The following is a 17,539-nucleotide window of genomic DNA, read 5'->3' on the forward strand; positions in this document are numbered from 1 at the left end:
CACTGTAAAGAACCTGTGGATGGAACGATTCCATGGATGTTAAAGATCCTTCATGGAACCATGGAAGCCTCTAAAGAGTCTTTATTTTTAGGAGTGTATGTTAGAGGAACAATTACCACTTCAGTGGTTCCATTTTTCATGAATCAGCAATTGGGTTCGGTGAATTTCATTTTTACCCTATTCAAAATGATGCCATATTAATGAGTTTCACTTTTGTAAAAGCTGATTGCATTACCAAGTCACACCTGTTTTGGGCAAATTCCTTATAAGTCTACATTCAGTTGACACAATTCCAAAGCTGTCAGCGGTACAATGCTGTTATGATGTACACCCAGTGAATCACAGCCATTCTGTAGGTGCCCTTATCGTGAAAACCTTCATAGGGGTTAGTCCACAACCAACCCTGCTCATTTCCCTCCGGGCAGCACATCTGAAATCTTTATTAGCAGTATGTATGGATCTTTATGTTTCTCCAGAGTGTCCCTGAGGCCCTCCGGAAAAGGAAACCAGGAGAGCGGGAGTGACTCCCTCATCCGTCAGCTCTCACGTTACTCAAACCAATTGCTACATTAATGAAGCCGTGACCCTGACTTTTGAAGATGACTACAGGAAACAGGATGCAAGACGTTAAGCATTTCAACACAAAGCTGTGGTTTACAGATAAATGCTACACACACACACATATTCAGCAAAATGCCTTAAACTGATAGTAAAACATTTGCAATGTTTCTTTTTTAAATAAATGCAGTTTCTACAAAAATATTAAGCAGCACAACTGTTTTTAACATTAATAATAAGAAATGTTTCTTGAGCAGCAAATCAGCATATTAGAATGATTTCTGAAGGATCATGTGACACTGAATACTGGAGTAATGATGCTGAAAATTCAGCTTTAAATCACAGGAATAAATTACATTTTAAAATGTATTCAAATAGAAAACAGTTTTTTAAAATTACAATAATATTTCACAATATTACTGTTTTTACTGTAGTTTTTAATAAAAACTTTAGCCTTAGTGAGCAGAAGAGACTTCTTATGCTCACCAATACACAGTATATGTGTGTGTGTGTGTGTGTATGTATGTATATGCATATATATATATATATATATATAAAACACAAAATTTATTCCCAAGGTATACATATAGTGTTAATTTAATACAGTTTTGTTAACTCAGCCACAGTCTAGCCACAATGAGTGCATGTAAAATATATTTAAATCTGATGTAAAATGTAACACTGTGTTTTAAGCACTGAATCCACAAATCATTGCATTGCCAGATTACATTTTTGCCTTTGCAAACACCACTAATTAGAAGCTTAATAGTGTTCTTTCTTTATTTTTTTATATTTGGCTGTAAAACAGGAATAAAGGAGGTTGACCTGTGTAGGGACCTTCCTGATCAGTCTTCACAGGGTCTGGATTTTTCAGTCTTCCTCTCTTTAACTCTGTCTGATGTGGAGACTCCGTCAGCCAACAGGCATTTCTATCCTGCAGATGTAAGACAGATGATCCTGCCAGTGTGTCATTATCATAAAGAACGTCTTTAGGTGTTTGATATTATCAAGGGATATAATTACAGGCAGGTTTTGCGCAGACAAGCACCACTAAAAAGTTCTTCAACAAACGTAAAACTATTTGTAAGTTGCTCTGAACAAAATTACATGCTAAATGAGAGCAGATATTATGCACACTAACATTAAAACTATGTCAAAGTGACAGAGCAACAGCAAGAAAAGAAAAAGAGTAAGATAAATGAGATGGCTTACACTTTTAAGTCCGTCATAACACATGATGCTGCTGCCAGCAAGTCAGAAAGCAGTATTTTCTGAACCGACCAAACACACCCCCACATGAACAATCACAGCTACGCCCCTTTATTATGGATTCTTAACCTTCAATTGAACGAGTGCAGCACACTTTCAATGAGCAAAACTTTCATGCTTCCTCACTGAGACATCGATGTGTCTTAAAGATCATTTCCAGGAAACAACCTTATTAACTGCATGTGAGAAAATGATTCATATTTGCCGTGGGTGGAAGAAAAGGTTGAGTAAGGATTCTGTAATCATTTTCGGTGTTGTAATATGGAAATGTAGAGGCACTTGAATGCGTGTGTGTGTGCAGAAGCATGTCAGCCTTCCAGACAGTCTAACGTCTCTACGATATTGACTAAACAAATTTGAATCAGACCGGCTGGCGCTATCATCATCGTAACCAAACATTTGTTATAGTTTGATTGTGTAAACCAGGCCACATGTGAGGCAGAGCTTGTCCAACATGTAAAGTTTATGCATTCATTCACGCGTAATCAATCAGGTATTTGCTCTGACTCAAATAAAACAGCATTTTCCAGCTTCTGAGTTTGGTTCCAACTTATGCTGCAATAGTCAATGTTAGGGAAAAGACAACATTTTTCTCATTTTCAGAAGAATACAGCTGTGCAAAAATCCTTGCTGCTATGCTTGGTTGTTCTTGGTAGCTTAATGGTTGCTAAGATGTTCTGAGAGATATTTACTATCACTGTTTACCATGTGGTTGCTAGGATGTTCTGGGTGGTTGCTAGGTGGTGTTTTACCAGTAAACAACCAAAATAACCTGTGTCCAAATCTTTGTTGTATTCTTCCTTTCCTTCAATTATATGGGATGAAAATCGTAAGTCTTATCTCTCCTTATCAAGCCCACATGATTTTAAGTATCATTCACGTGCATAAACTTAGCATATAGCATAACTGTAGCACAAAAGTTAATACTTAGGGTTAGGCGTTTGAAGGTCACTCACCTGGACTTTTTTTATATTATAGTCTAAAACCGCTTGCATGTTTTCATCTGTCTCACATGAAGAGCTAAATTCACTGGATTCTCTCCATATCTCCAGGTTGAACTTTGATCCTGTCTTTGGGAATGTGCAAAGTGAGATTACATCAACAGGTGCAGGTCCTTAACCTGGTAACCCCGTGAATGATGATTCACCCTTTTCCCTCATCACCGGCACACCCTTTCCCTGAGGAATTACAATATGCCAGCATGTCACACGTGTGGTTTTGTAAAGAGAGCCCATCTCCATCTGGATTTAATCAACAGGTGTGAATTCTTCTGTACATATGGAGATGGTTTGAAGAGGTGTTGTGGGTTGCAAGAGAATTTAAAGAGAATTGGATTCTTATCCAAAGAGAAAATTCACACAAAAATGTAAATTTGCTCTCAGGTCATCCAAAAAGGTGACTTTTTTTTCTTTTTCTACAGTGGAAGAGTAAAGAAGATTTTTTTTGCTGAAACTGTGGACCTGATTCATAAAATGTGAATCAGTGGCTGCCCGTTTTTGTGAATAAAAAATAGCATATCAAGGAACACAAAATGAATACCCATGGCTCCTGACGATATATTGAGGTCTTATGAAGAGAAACTATCCGTCTGTGCAAGAAACATGGATGTTTTACATGTCTAAAGCATATAAAGCGAATAAAGTTGTCTTTATCAAGTTTGTACCTTTTTACATAAACAATAGCTGGGTTTCCATCACCCTGCTTTTATGCGCATTTTGAAGTATCGCATCAGAATCGAGTGATGGAAACGCTGAATTTTGAATAAAAATGCCTTAATTCGCAAAAAAGTTGTTACGCTCGCTTGAGGTGGTTTTTGACTTGTGCGGAACATGGTTAATGCGAATAATGGGAGATGGAAATGCATTTTGCGAATAAATTCCTCCAAGCGCATCAAAAAAGTCATGTGGAGAAATCATAAAAAGTCGAACTGTTTTCTCAGTTCAGTGACTGTTGGAGGAACTGGAGCACAGAATGAGTCGGCAAAAACCAGCATCATAGGATCAGGAATGCCGGTATTTTGGCTCATTTCGAGTCGGAGTGAGTGTCAGACATCCGAAAGTGCATGTTTTGATTGAGTAACTTGTAGATCTGTGCTGCTCGAGACACGAACTGATTCAGACGATTCATACTGATTCGGTGAACAGTTCAACTAGTTCACTAAAAAGAACTGGAGCCACAGGGATTAATTCTTTGTTGCATGGTGTGCTTTTTTTGAGGGTAGCCATTGACTTTTTATGAATCATCAAGGACCACAGTTTCAGCTAAAAATCATCTTTAATGTTCTATTGAAGAAAAAAAGTCACCTACACCTTTTCGATGACCTGGGAGTGATTAAATGAACTATCCCTTTAATTGAGAGATAAATGAAATATTTGTGCTTTTCAAATTTATCACACCACAGTGAAGGTATACACTTTCCCTTAAACATTGATGTCAATTATAACTTAAAATCTTTAGAATAGAAGCCCATGAACAAAGTTTGTTTCAACTGCCTATAATTAGGAGGCACACAGCATATGCTCCTGTCCCAGTGTGCTGGAGCAGATGGCTGGTGAGATGATTTCGCTGCTGGGATTATTGATCAGCTGAAGCTGTTTTAGATCTGTGCTGCTCGAGACACGAACTGTTTCATCACTCCAAACCGTTTGCCTGAGGCTCTGGATTACATGTAATAATGTTGCAAATAATGTTCAGTTTCTTGCACAGACAGATTGTTTCACTTCATAAGACCTCAATATATCGTCACGAGCCACAGGTATTAATTTTGTGTTCCTTGATATGCTTTTTTAATTCTCAAAAACTGGCAGCTGCTGACTTGCATTTAATCAATCACCAAGGACCAGTTTCAGCTAAAAATCTTCCTTACTGGTTTACTGAAGAAAAAAAAAACAAGGCGCCTAAATCTCGGATGGCCTGCGGGTGAGTAACCTAACAGCATATTTTCATTTTTGGGTGAACTATCCCTTTAAGTTTCTCTTCTTCTAGAATTCATTGGGAGAAATAAAAAATAGACATGTCAATAAGAGCTATGCAATGAATGTGGATAACACATTCATTTCTCCTTATAATGAATGTGGAGAAAGCTTCATATTGAGATCTCTGACTTTAAGACTTGACATATCTGAGAACGGTTTGAGACACTGATCTCTTCTGAAACTCTACACGAGACACTTGAGGTTGCTGGGGTTAAGAAATCTGCTCTCTATTTCAGCTCATTGTTGTCAAGAAGAAGTAACTAAGATTTTAAAGAGCCCAGTTGATTGATTACATTAAGAACTCCAAACATTTATTGTATTGCACGTTTTCTGAAATGTTATGTTAAAATATGCAAGTTAGGGATAATGTAATTAAATATGCACTAATTTGCATATACTACTTGGACAGAAATCTAAATCTAAAATCAGTTTCAAAATTCTTGTTTCATTTTGTTGTCATATTAGAGATATCTATCTATTAGATATCTCTTTTTTTATCACTCCATTAATCAGAAAATATAATCAACAGAAAGTAATACACATTCACCATGTTTTAGGAATAAAACGTCGTTTTAAATCATGCAAATGTGTGTATGTAAGTGCTGCTGAAGTGGAGATTTCTGGCTTTGTGCAGGGAAAAAAAACAACAACAAAAAAACTAGTCTGAAACAAAATGTTATGCAAAACTAACAAGCCCAAAATCTCAGAATTGACTAGTGCTTGAAGGAGTGCAAACAGAAGCGTCCAGCTTGAAACCTTCATTTTAAAGTCAATATGACATAAAAATGGACTCCATTTACCTTTTTAACACAGACACAATACTGGTCTTTTTATGCACAGTCATTGCATGTTATTTCTAAGAAAACCATGATTGTAATCTTTCATCAGAATGTAATAATTTTCTCCGCCGCTGAAATGGTTTTTGTTTCCTTTCAACTACGTGTCATATTTTTCATAGAGTTTTTCATATATTCACAATCCATTCAAAAAAAAATTTCTCACTGATTATCCTGTTTCTTTCAAAAATGTGTTGCGTTATGAGAGAAAAATCACTGTCTTTAAACTTAGCCTTATTTCAGCTTCATCAACTTCACCTTCACCAAACTTCAACATGTTTTGCCATGGTTTGCCTTTAAAATCTTTTAAATCCAGATCGGTGTTCCTTATGTGTATCCAACCCTACTGTGATGCTATTGTTTAAACATTTCAAGCAGGTGTTCCTTCAAGCCTGGTTAAGTGACCCTTTCTGCTCCAAAGGTGCATGATGGCCTGACTTTATAAGGCACTTCCTATGTGTGCGTACGATGACATCATATCAACAGTGGAGTGGTTGAATGTCTATGTGTGTGTGTGTGTGTGTGTGTGTGTGTACAAGAAGCAAGAGTTGGGAGGGATCCGGCAACGGAGGAAAGTTCATGGCCGTGTTTCTATCAACACAAGGCAATCTGAGCTCAGATCAGTTCAGTTCTGTCTCCACACCTGATTGCAAAGTGAGGTACATTGAATGACGCAGAAACAGACTTTTATTTAAGTGGCCATGCATCCTGTAGGGAAGCCATTTCAGGTGGACAAAGCTGATTTAGCTGGGTTAATGAATAGACAAATTTAATAACTTCTAATCCTTGTAAATGCATATATGCATGCTGTCAGTTACTATCACAATTATATACACATTTACACACAAACCCAGTGCACACTTATTGATTCATGCACGCATGTTCACCTTTGTGTGAATTGCCACTAGTACAATGTCAAAAATCAACATTTAGTTCACTCTCCTGCTGGCTACAACTGGCCTGCTGGAATGTGTGGAATGTTCTTGAAATTATTAGGGGATTAAAGTGAGTCGGTTCATCCACGGCCAAATATCGGAAGATAAGCCTGTTGGGTTTGGGGGCCAAGGCCAGACACGGAGATTTGCAACACTGTAACACAAGCACATTTTGTTCCTGCTGCATTCCTGCCTCTCAGCTCTGTTTGTTTAGCTCTTTCAGGTTTTTTTTTTTGTGTTGCATTGTGTTTGACCATAAGCTTCGCCCTTAGTGTGCAAGTTATAATGGTCTTATGGCATGGAGTGAGTGGCCAGATTTTATTTAACACTTTAAAAGTATTTGTTGAATTTATTAGTGGGTTCATACAGACTAAATCAGTGCAGCTCAATGAACAAAAAAGTAAAACATTGTTAAAAATCACATTGTGGCATAGACTATGTTTGTTCTAATTCTAGCTTGTATTTAATGTAGTCTGAGTTGCATTTGCTTTCATTTCAAGTATTTTTCTTCATGGTTTTTCTGATTTCACTTTAACCCAGCTAACAGGGAACATTCTCAGAACTTTGGTTAACATTCTGGCAAGCTTGTCCCAAAGTTATGAACAAACGTTTTTTTCAGTAATGTTAATAGATTATTCATTCAAAGTTATCTGATCTTCAATAATGTTCTAAAAACATTAGCACAACATTGTTATTTATACATCATCAAACTTTTTATAAATGTTACTATTTTCAGAATGTTCAGATCAAAAGTAACATTCCCATAATGGTTACAAAACAATAAAATGGAATGTTCCCTTAACACACACACACACACACACACACACACACACACATATATATATATATATATATAAACAAGAATAAAAACAAACATTTAAAATTTGGATGTTTTGAACATTCAGAGAACATTCAAAATAACAGTTTTTTTAGAATGAGGGCATGCCACTTGTCCGTGTTGGCTTCTCTAACTTCAGTAACAGATTAAATTTGCACTAAAATGCAGCAGAGTTTGATTGAACACAGACACTGACATCAACAACATAAGGCCAAAAATTTTTTTATTTGGCATAAACCATCTTTGTCCTAGCTTGAATTTAATGTAGTCTGGATTGCAATATCTATAAGTAATTTTCTTTATGATTTTTTTGTGGATGAGGGCAAGTCACTCAACTTGTCCATGTTGTATAAGTGGCAGATGAATTTGCACCAAAATACAAGTTCGATTGGACACACAGACTTTGACATCAACATTACATCATAATTATGCATGATTACATGATACATGGTTAAATGCATTTTATTATTTGCATTTAGCTTTCTGTTTTTACTGCCCATAACAGACCTGCGACCTGACAGAAATCTATTGAAAACGTGCATAATCACTGGGATGAGATCTCTTCATCTCACATGCACATGGGCATCTGGATAAGACTGAATCAGAGGTATATTATATATGATGTACAGCAGCTGTTATCTACCCCTGCACAGATCATAATGAAGAGACATCACCCATATCCATCTAGCTTGCAGACAATATGGGCTCCATCTTGACAGGTTGGTAAATATAATGTAGCAGTAAAACATCACAGTGTTTGCTGTGCGTGCTTTCTTATCAGCAATGGAGCCACCTTTTGTCTGTCTAACTGTTTGTGTGGATTCAGGGCTGTGGGCCCTTATTTTCGTCATTCTGTGCATTAGCTGTCTCTCTTTGCACTTCTCACTGAGGTTCTTTAGCCTTGTATGGTCTTGTCTGTCTGTTCAAATACTTCTTGACTCTAAGGACTCTGGACTCTCATGCATGTCAGCAGTCTGTCTGGTTCCAGGTACCTAATGTTTGTTTGCTTTGATGTGTGCCTCAAAGCCACATTTTAAATTCATTATGGTATATTTAATATTTCAAATGCACAGGTTTGTTTAAACTATGGCTCTGAAATAAGCCCCAAATAATTAGTTTGTTGTGTTTTTAATAATAGAAAGGAAAAGGGTGGATTTCAGTTTTAATAGCACGTTGCTTTTGGGAAAAATAAAATTTCTATACAGGGAACACTGAAAAATTCACCAGATGTTCAATAATCTGAATTCTAAAAGTATCACATTTCATCTCATAAATCAGAAATTACTATCAACAGCCAGTAAAAGAAAAAAAAAAAAGAATAAAATGTTGCATAAAATCAGACAAGTGATATATAAACAAACCACTCTGTAAAAACCTTCAGAATATAAATAGGAACGAGTTTGATGTATGAGGTTAATGATCTAAATTCTAAAAGTAGTTGTGTATCCTTATAGAAATGCATTTTTGATAACTGTAGTCGAGTAGTGGATGTAAATTGAAAAAAATATATGATGAAATATATAATATTTTATAAATAAATGTTTTTGTGATTATTTGTATTTTTTATTCTTACAAAATGTTCCAATTCGTATTTTTTGTCTCTATGGAGGACAATTACAAATTGAAATGCATATTTCTTTGTATTTCTGTAAGGGCCTTACTTTCTTTCATGCCATTATGAGGGCATTTATCCTCATTATGTGTCATGGTTTCCTTTAAATATACTGAAATCAGCAGGTTTTGTGGGGTTTGAAGTTTAGAAAAATATCATCACTTTCCTATAAAAACTAATAAATTCCCACATTCACAATGAAAACAGGTGTGTCCTTGTATGCTGTCTTATTTTTCCAAATCAAACTTCATATGCATTTTCATAGAAAACATGTAGAGAAAACAAATACATAACACACAGAGGGTAACAATAATGCAGAGACATTCACAGATAGCAGCAGTGTGCGCACTGTGTCTTTAAATTCCGTCTGGAAGGGGCGGGGTTTGCGTGTCCCTCTGCCTGCAGTGAAGCATTTAAAGCACCGCGCACACAGAAGACCCGATTGTTAACGAACCTCTCGAACGCTGTAATGAACGTCCTCTCGCATCTATAGAGCTAAACTGAAGCTTTCAAACGGGTCGAACAGGATCATTACGGCATTATGAACTTTTAACGCCGGACACCTAGAATCTGTCAGGAGATTAAGGTGAATTTTATTGCGTTTATCGCATTGTCTGTGTTTGTGGTCTGTCTCTCTCTCTCTATGTGTGTGTGTGTGTGTGTGTGTGTGCTGATGACGACAGTGACGTGTGTCAAGATATCATCAGATTCTGTGACAGGGCATCAGATAAGGTGTGTGTGTGTGTTCAATTTGGAGGGAAGCGTATATAGTATAGTTCTAAAACATAATTTATTTTATTTATATTTAAGAATGATTTTGTTATAGAATGTTGGTATAATAATAATAATAATAATAATAGTAATAATAATAATAATAATGATTATGATGATGGTCAGCTGATAGTGTCATAATATGTGACGTTGACATATGTTGCTTCATTTCGTGGAACATCTGTATTTTTTACTTTAAAAATGTACGAGGTGTGTTTCGTCAGGTGTGATAGAGTGTAAAAAGTGACTCATCCGGCCAGTTTGCGGAAGCGGACAGGTAGATCGGGTATGGTTGCTTGGAAACCGCGGCGGAGGTGACAAGAGCGGGGTGTGAACGCGCGCGACTGTCTCTCCTTCATACCTTCTCACAATGTCATATCAGTGGTTTGTCAGGACGCAGATATTTCGTAATTTCAGGCCACGTACAATGACTTTACACTTTACTACTGGACCTCTTTTTGAAATATTTTTTTGTGACCGAATGAGTGGCTTAAAATTGTTGTATAAACTTGTGTTTGTATTCTGAATATGCACACATTAGATGTGCACTAGAACCGCTTTTGAAGTGCCCAGTGTTCATATGCAGTATTTCATGTCTTTCCAATAGATCCATTGCTTGCTGTCAAGAACATTTGACTGTAAATTTAAGAAATTATATTTTGCATGCAGAAAATCAAGCCTATTTTTAGAACTATTAGCTACTATTAACTACATCACTTTCACAATGAAGCACATTTGTAATCCAATTCTGAAATAATGACATAATGACACTATTGTCTTAATAGAGCTTATAGAGAACTTCAATTTGCCTCATATTTAATAAGTTTGCATCATGAATTCTATTACTTTCCTGTCTAATACTGTGAAGCTGCTTTGAAAAGTGCTATAAAAATAAAGGTGACATGACTTGATAATGCAGAAGCATCATATTCTCTTTACTGTATGTTTCCTGTAATGTAATGTAATAAATATTTAGCAGTATATTGTATTGTGGCACTTATGCTGAATTAATGAATATAGTTATTTGTCGTGAAGATAATATCAGTCTTAAAAGTACTAAAATAAGCTGTTGTTTTGTGTTTGTGTTTTTTTTTTAGGAGTGAATTGTGATGTTCTTGACAGGTTTTGTAAGATTCACTGATGTTTTTCTTGCACAGTGCAGTCAAATGTACCATTTTGGTTCTGATATCTCAGATTTAAATGTAGAAAAGGATAGAATTAATAAATGTTCATCTGTAAGTTTTTTTTTTTTTTATTTATTTATTTTTTTATAGAATGTTTCATGGGGTTTATGCTACAACGAGCACATTTGGCACACTTTGTTTACTTAAAGTCTTTGCAACACATTGGCATTGTCTTCCCGAAGGCATTGAGAAATGTCTGTGCTGGACACTAGGAAGCCTGTCCGTCTTGCACCTGTTGTGAGAGGAAGTGCTTGTCCCGTGGGGTTCTTTATCACAGATCAGGTTGCATTGTGTGCTCATAGTGCTCATAGTGACCGTATCCAAGGTCCAAAGCTTTCAGGATGCATAACTGCTTGCATATATGAACTGGATCAGGGACGGTAGACCGAAATGCACATCCCTGTTGAACCAACTGACCTGGTTTGATCACATACCCATTTATGAAATGCATTGCAGTGCTATCTTTGACTAGATTTTACTTTTGTGTATCACGCTGGTTATTTATGAAATATGGGAATGCTCCTGTTGCATATCACACTCAGTTCTGCAGAAATGTATTGAACCATGCTTATGCATTGTGTCTGTTGCTTGCAAAACAGCCCTGCAATAAAATGTTCTATAAAATGCTAATTGCGGTTTAATAGGGTACATGAGTTGTTTGTATCTCTGGAAGACCGCTGTAATGTTGGTGATTTGATAGCTTGTCAGCATGATATGTGTTTGTAAGCTAAAACCAGAATGAACCTTGCCTCCAGGTCCATCACTCTTCACGTTCTCAGGGGTGTAAAGCTGGTTTCTCAAAGAGCGAAAAACATTTTACTGGATTCTACTCTAGAAGCAACTGCTTTCTCCAGTGTTACACCATATGGTAACGCTAGATGCAATTTCCTTTCAACATAAGTTGTTCCCAAGGCAGGAAATTTGAGACTCATTTGCATACATCATTTGATATTAGAAAACTTCCTCTGAGTTTAGCATTTGCACGATAATCTCAGAGAGTCATGCTTGCAGACAAAACTGCAGAGCAGTATTTTCCTTTGAATGAAGCAAAGTGATCAATTGTATGCTGTCAATGCATCCTACATGACAGGATTGAGTCTTTTGTGGTGAAGTTTGTGCTGTTTGAGCATTTGGTTTGGCTCTATCCTCGGGGCTTTGGGGGCACAAGTGTCGTTTAGTGCTGTCAAACTGAGCGCTTGTCATACCACAGGCTGTGAAGCTCAGCAGAATGTTGCTCAATGTTCTTTTCTGAAAGAGCGCATCTAGAGTCCCGTGCACATGGCTGATTGCATTGCAAAGCGAGGGGATGCGAGGAGGAGGTGTGCTGATAGCCCAGGGCACACTGCTCCATAAACGACTAGACAATGTCTCAGTTCTTCCACAACAACACCAAAACCATTGCACTGATCTCAGTTAGGGTTTGAATGTTCATATGGTCATAATAGAGGTAATGATAACATTTCACTGCTCAAAGGTTGCTCTTTCATAGCTTAACGGAGCACTTGATGGTATTTCTTTCAAGTATTAACTTTTTCTTGGATGGTTCCCTTAAAATTAAAATATACACAAATAAGACAATGTGAAAATTAATTGTTCGAAGTTGTAAATAAGGCAAAGATTATTGTTTAAAATACTTTTTACAAAAAACTTTTTTTTTTGTCTTTCTACGTCAATTTTACATTTGATTTCAGTTTTATTTGCCATTTCTGTGTCATTAATTGTCAAAGAGCAAGCAAAAGCACGCACATTGATCTCATAACCCCTCGATTTCCAGTTTTGTTTTGTAGAAAACATGGAAACACCAAAGACGCTTTAATATGTTGTGCGTTTTAAAAAACTGGTGACGACCGCACGTAAAATTTAGTATGGAGTTATATAATATCAGTTTTGTGGGAAATGTTTGAGGATCAGTTTTGTGAGAGATGTTTGAGTTCATATTGAGATCTAGCAGATTTGAGTATAAAACTGAGTCTTCTATAGAGTTTTAGCCGAGATCTCAACCTGTGAGATTCCTAGGTCATTTTTCCTCAAAGTCTCAATTCAAGCTCATTGCTGTATAGGAGAAACAACTGAGATAATAGAAATATCTATTGAATATTCTCTTAAAGATAAGACTTGTGAAATTACTGAGGTCCTTTTCTCAGTAAGACAGAATTTGAGAAGCAGGAGACTTCAGTATTTGTTCCTCATTTAATCAAATTGCTGCGTTTGAGAAAAATTGAGATATTCCAGAGATTCATGCTCTTGTCCTCTCATGGCTGTGTTTCAGGTACAGGCCAGCAGCTGCCAGCTTGGCGGGAGGAGCATTTCCTGGCCTGAATGCGAACCGACTGCAGCTGGAGCATGTCCACTGCAGGCTTGACTGCTCAGGAGATCTGTTTACCCGCGCAAAGCCTATTCCTGCGGGGCAGCCATTGGCATAGCATGGCCGGAGCTAAGCCCTCTTGGAAATACCATGATCTACACAAGTGAGTGCAACACCAAAAGCACAAATGCATTTTTCACGTGTTGAACATGGATGATTTTTACAAGACCCTGGACATTCACTGCATGACTGAGCAGAAAAGCAGGAAATGGCCTGTGTGCAACATGGTTCATATGATGTTAATGAACCTTGGATTTGTGTATCAATCTGATTGGCTTTCCTATTCTTAATCTACAGCTTATACTTCACCATTGATTCTTCTATGGATTATAACCTTCAGTCCCGGCAACAGGTGCTGCCATCATTCTCAAGAGCGGACAGTAAGTAACATAGCAACATAAATCTCCTCATTATGAAACGTTCACTCCAATTTACTCACCCTCATTTCATTCCAAACCTGGTGTAATTTTTTTTTTTTTCAACGGGAGGATTTTAAAGCATCTTTCTTTACATTTGGTGACAATTCAGAGTGACCATGGACAAAAGCACCAAACAGCACTAAAAAACACCTTAAAAATAGATTTGCACTATATATTGAGGAGCCATTTTTGATTTAAGAGCAGCAGATGGAAAAAGTTTTTAACTACACATTAAATTTCAGTCTGTTGCTCACATAAAACTGTTGTATGTCTTCAGAAGGCTACTTTAGTGAAATATAGTGTATGTGATACTTTTATGGTGTGTTTGTTGCATTTTCCCCCCTCCTTTTTGGAGATTGACAGAAGTGGTCATTATGAACAGTCTGTGTATGGAAAGAACTGCAAAATGATCCCTTTGCATTCCACAGAAAAAAATGCATATGGGTTTGCAGTGACTTGAGGGAGTAAATAATGGCATTTAACAATTCCTTAAACATATACTATATACTAGAGAGAGGGATAAGAAAACATGTTGTCATTAGATGAATCAAAAGTGCATCAAAGTGTATGTAAAAAAAAAAAAAAAAGTGATGTGACATGTGGCCAAGTAGGGATATGCCGGTATCAAATTTTCATGTTGCGATTAATTGCTAATGCTTTTATTACGGTATACGGTATTATCACGATATTGAAATTAAGTTTAAAAAAAAGTGCTGTCATAATACAGTATAACAGGTTTAATAACTTTTTTCTTATGCCACAACGTCCGTCATACCTGGACAAACATGAGAAGTATTTTACGGACAGCACAGCGAGTCGGGGCACGGACGCCTCCGATTCGAGTTCAGACTGGGACTGTCAAAGCAAAAGGAAAACGACACACCAAATAGACCTGGTATGAAATAACCGGGGCACGCTTGTCTGATAACCCCTGAGACTTTTTCCGCTGCTTTGTTGCAGCTTTGCTCTAGCGCTCCGAGCGAGTTACGTATGAATTGCAGTTACTGGGATTTCTCTTGTTTTGCTCTCAGCCTGGAAACGATTCTAACAGTTCTCATAGAGCGAGCTCGGAAACTATTTCGATGTTGTTGTTTTTTTGTTTTTTTAAATTCATTGTTATGTGAAATGTAAGTGTTGAAATGATAACATGGTGCAGTTGTTTGGTATTAGCTGGTCTGGTACCTCCATACTTCAGTGTTGTAAATTTTTGTAGTCGTTTTATATTGCATTGAAGATTATTTTTATGTCTCGGAACATGTAGTTGAACACGTTCATCTGATCATAGGGACATAGGGTCAGTAAATGCTTCTTTGTTTGTAACGTCTACCATATATGAAGTATAAAAACGGCCTGACTTTTTCATGGCCGGCATTTTAAGTGAAGGGTATTCCATTTTATTGCATTGCATAATGCATGCAAGCACGAAATCTGACACATGCACACTATTTTGCAGTTCTTCTGTTAGACTAATGATCTCACCTTTTTGTCAGTACAGTCTGTAGTCTTGATTGTGTGTTACATAGGAACAGGCTAATTATTGCTTTTCTGTGTGTGTGAGTGATACGAGAGCTGAATGTGTTACATTTGCCCACTTTTGGCACTACTTTGAAGCTTTTATAAGCTGCTTAAATCGGCATCTGAAATGTTGCCCTCTGAATGAACAGAGTATTTCCGATCCCTGGCTTCTCACTGAGGTGTAGTGTGTTCTTTTGTTGCACAAAAAGCAATACTTGTAAAACCTGTGAATGAGTTTCTCTCCTCTTTAAAGTGCTGTCTCCACGTGAAGCTGTGAGCTATTGTCTGCAATAGGATTTCTCGAGTACTACCTCCCATTATAATTCTACTTCTTAAATACCCAACTACGGATTACAAAGGCTCAACAAATACAACCTACTTTGATGCACACAGGTCCGTACAAGGAAACATTTGCTCCTGATCTGTATTTTTTTTTATGTTTTGCCCCTTTCAAAACAGTCAGTCATTAACACTTCCTCAAAGAAAACGCATCTTCGACCGATTTTTAAGAGCTACGTGGAGTCAAAGTCCATGTGTGGTGCATTTGGCTGAGCTCACACATACTGATCTTCCTGTTAGACGTGATTGCAGTGGGTGTGGGCACCAGAGACTTTGGCTGCTGGCAGCTGGTGAATGAGATGGTTTATTATTCTATATTGTTTCCAGAACCATCATGATAACTCAGTAAATGTAGCAAGTGCCATGCAATTTAAAAAGAGGATAGTAAGACTATAAAAACATGCTGTTTGGAAGCTCTGAGATAAAGTACAACTTTCCACCTCGCGTAGGGATTTGAACTCATTTGATGCCATGCTTTTTTTTTTTTTTTACCCTTTATTTTACCAGTTTGTGTATCAGGAAATGTTTACATTATACGTTGTTATTTTCCTTTAGCAGTCTTACCTAAAAAATGAAGGCAAGTTCAAGAAGCAATAGACATCTCTGCTTTGTTGTGTGTATGTGTGTATATATATAAAGCAAAGTGCACTGAGAAAACAGTATGTTGTGATGTGTAAAAGTATTTAACATTGTCCTCTTACCCAAACTGAATAGTTTTTAGTGTATTGTATCCTTTTAAAGTCATAAAAATAAACTTATTTATGAATCAAGTTTGTCTTTATCTGATATTGTTGTATTTCATTCTCTGAAGTATGTTGTATCTCTGTGAAACGCAGAGATATAGCCGTTTTGCCTGTTTTATCACATCCACGCCCCGTGCTCTGCCTCATTACTATTGGCCTGGCTCCAGACAGGAGGAAGGTGAACTGTACTTTTGCACTTTAAAACCGATCTTAGATCAGTTCTGTGGTTGCGTTTTACGGAGATGATGGGTTGGTTTGAAGGGATGCGTGTCTCGGAGCGGTTTTACAGGGCACCATCTAGCAAACCTGAGAATTACTCCCATAGACCGGTATTTTCTGCCTTGCTGATCGGGGAAAATGCTGTTTCTCTGGTCTTTTTTTTTTTTTTTTTTCCAAGGCGTAAAAGCCTTGGATGAAATGATAAGCAGCTGAAATGAGCAAGCAATATGTTCCCTACATGTCCAAAACTGATCATTTTCAAGATAAAATGATATATAGAAACTACAATGAATCTCAAGCTGGTCTTTTTTTTTTTTTTGCCCATAAGCCTTGGATGGATGAAATAAGCAAACAGTAAGTTCCCTGCATGTCCCAAACCTTTCAAATGAATACTAAATAACATATAGAAGCTCAAATTAACCGTGTTGTTAATCATAAATATGACCACCTAGAACGTCATGTGGTCTGCCATTGCTTTCTAACACTGTAGCTTCTTGAAACTGAAATTGAAATTACATCTTTATTGTACTTTTTCATGATAATGTGATGAACAGATAAACTTTTTCTTGACAAATTTGTCTCAGATTACATGAAATGAAGTCATGCTCTTTATCTTCAGCTGCTTTTACTCGGTTTCTGTTTTATTTTTATATTTCAGTTTTCATTTTAGTTTCAGTAATTTTATGTACGTGTCATATTTATTAGATTTTTTAATATTAATATAGCTCTAATTAATTGAATAATTTTAGTACTTCAGTCATTTTAATAAATTTTTTGTTTCAGTTAGTTGCCAAAGAAACATCCCTAATTTTTATTAAAGTTTTTCATCTAATATTTACATTTTATTTCAGATTTATTTTAAGCAATCTATCAGCACATACTCTCAGGAGATGCTGTCTAAGCATTTGAAAATTATATATTACACTAACACTGAATTGAAAACATTAATTATTTCTTTTTA

General features: G+C 36.7%; 1 long non-coding RNA gene across 1 annotated transcript; it reads left to right on the top strand.

Moving 5' to 3' along the window:
- The first annotated feature begins 9,440 nt into the window (after positions 1–9,440).
- On the top strand, positions 9,441–13,901 carry LOC107712979 (uncharacterized). Its single transcript, XR_001636850.1, has 3 exons — positions 9,441–9,609; positions 13,248–13,446; positions 13,641–13,901. It is a non-coding gene; the product is annotated as an uncharacterized LOC107712979 (long non-coding RNA).
- Positions 13,902–17,539: the final 3,638 nt, after the last annotated feature.

Source organism: Sinocyclocheilus rhinocerous, unplaced genomic scaffold (assembly GCF_001515625.1).
Source record: "Sinocyclocheilus rhinocerous isolate Xijiao unplaced genomic scaffold, SAMN03320098_v1.1 scaffold147, whole genome shotgun sequence".
NCBI classification, from domain to species: domain Eukaryota; kingdom Metazoa; phylum Chordata; class Actinopteri; order Cypriniformes; family Cyprinidae; genus Sinocyclocheilus; species Sinocyclocheilus rhinocerous.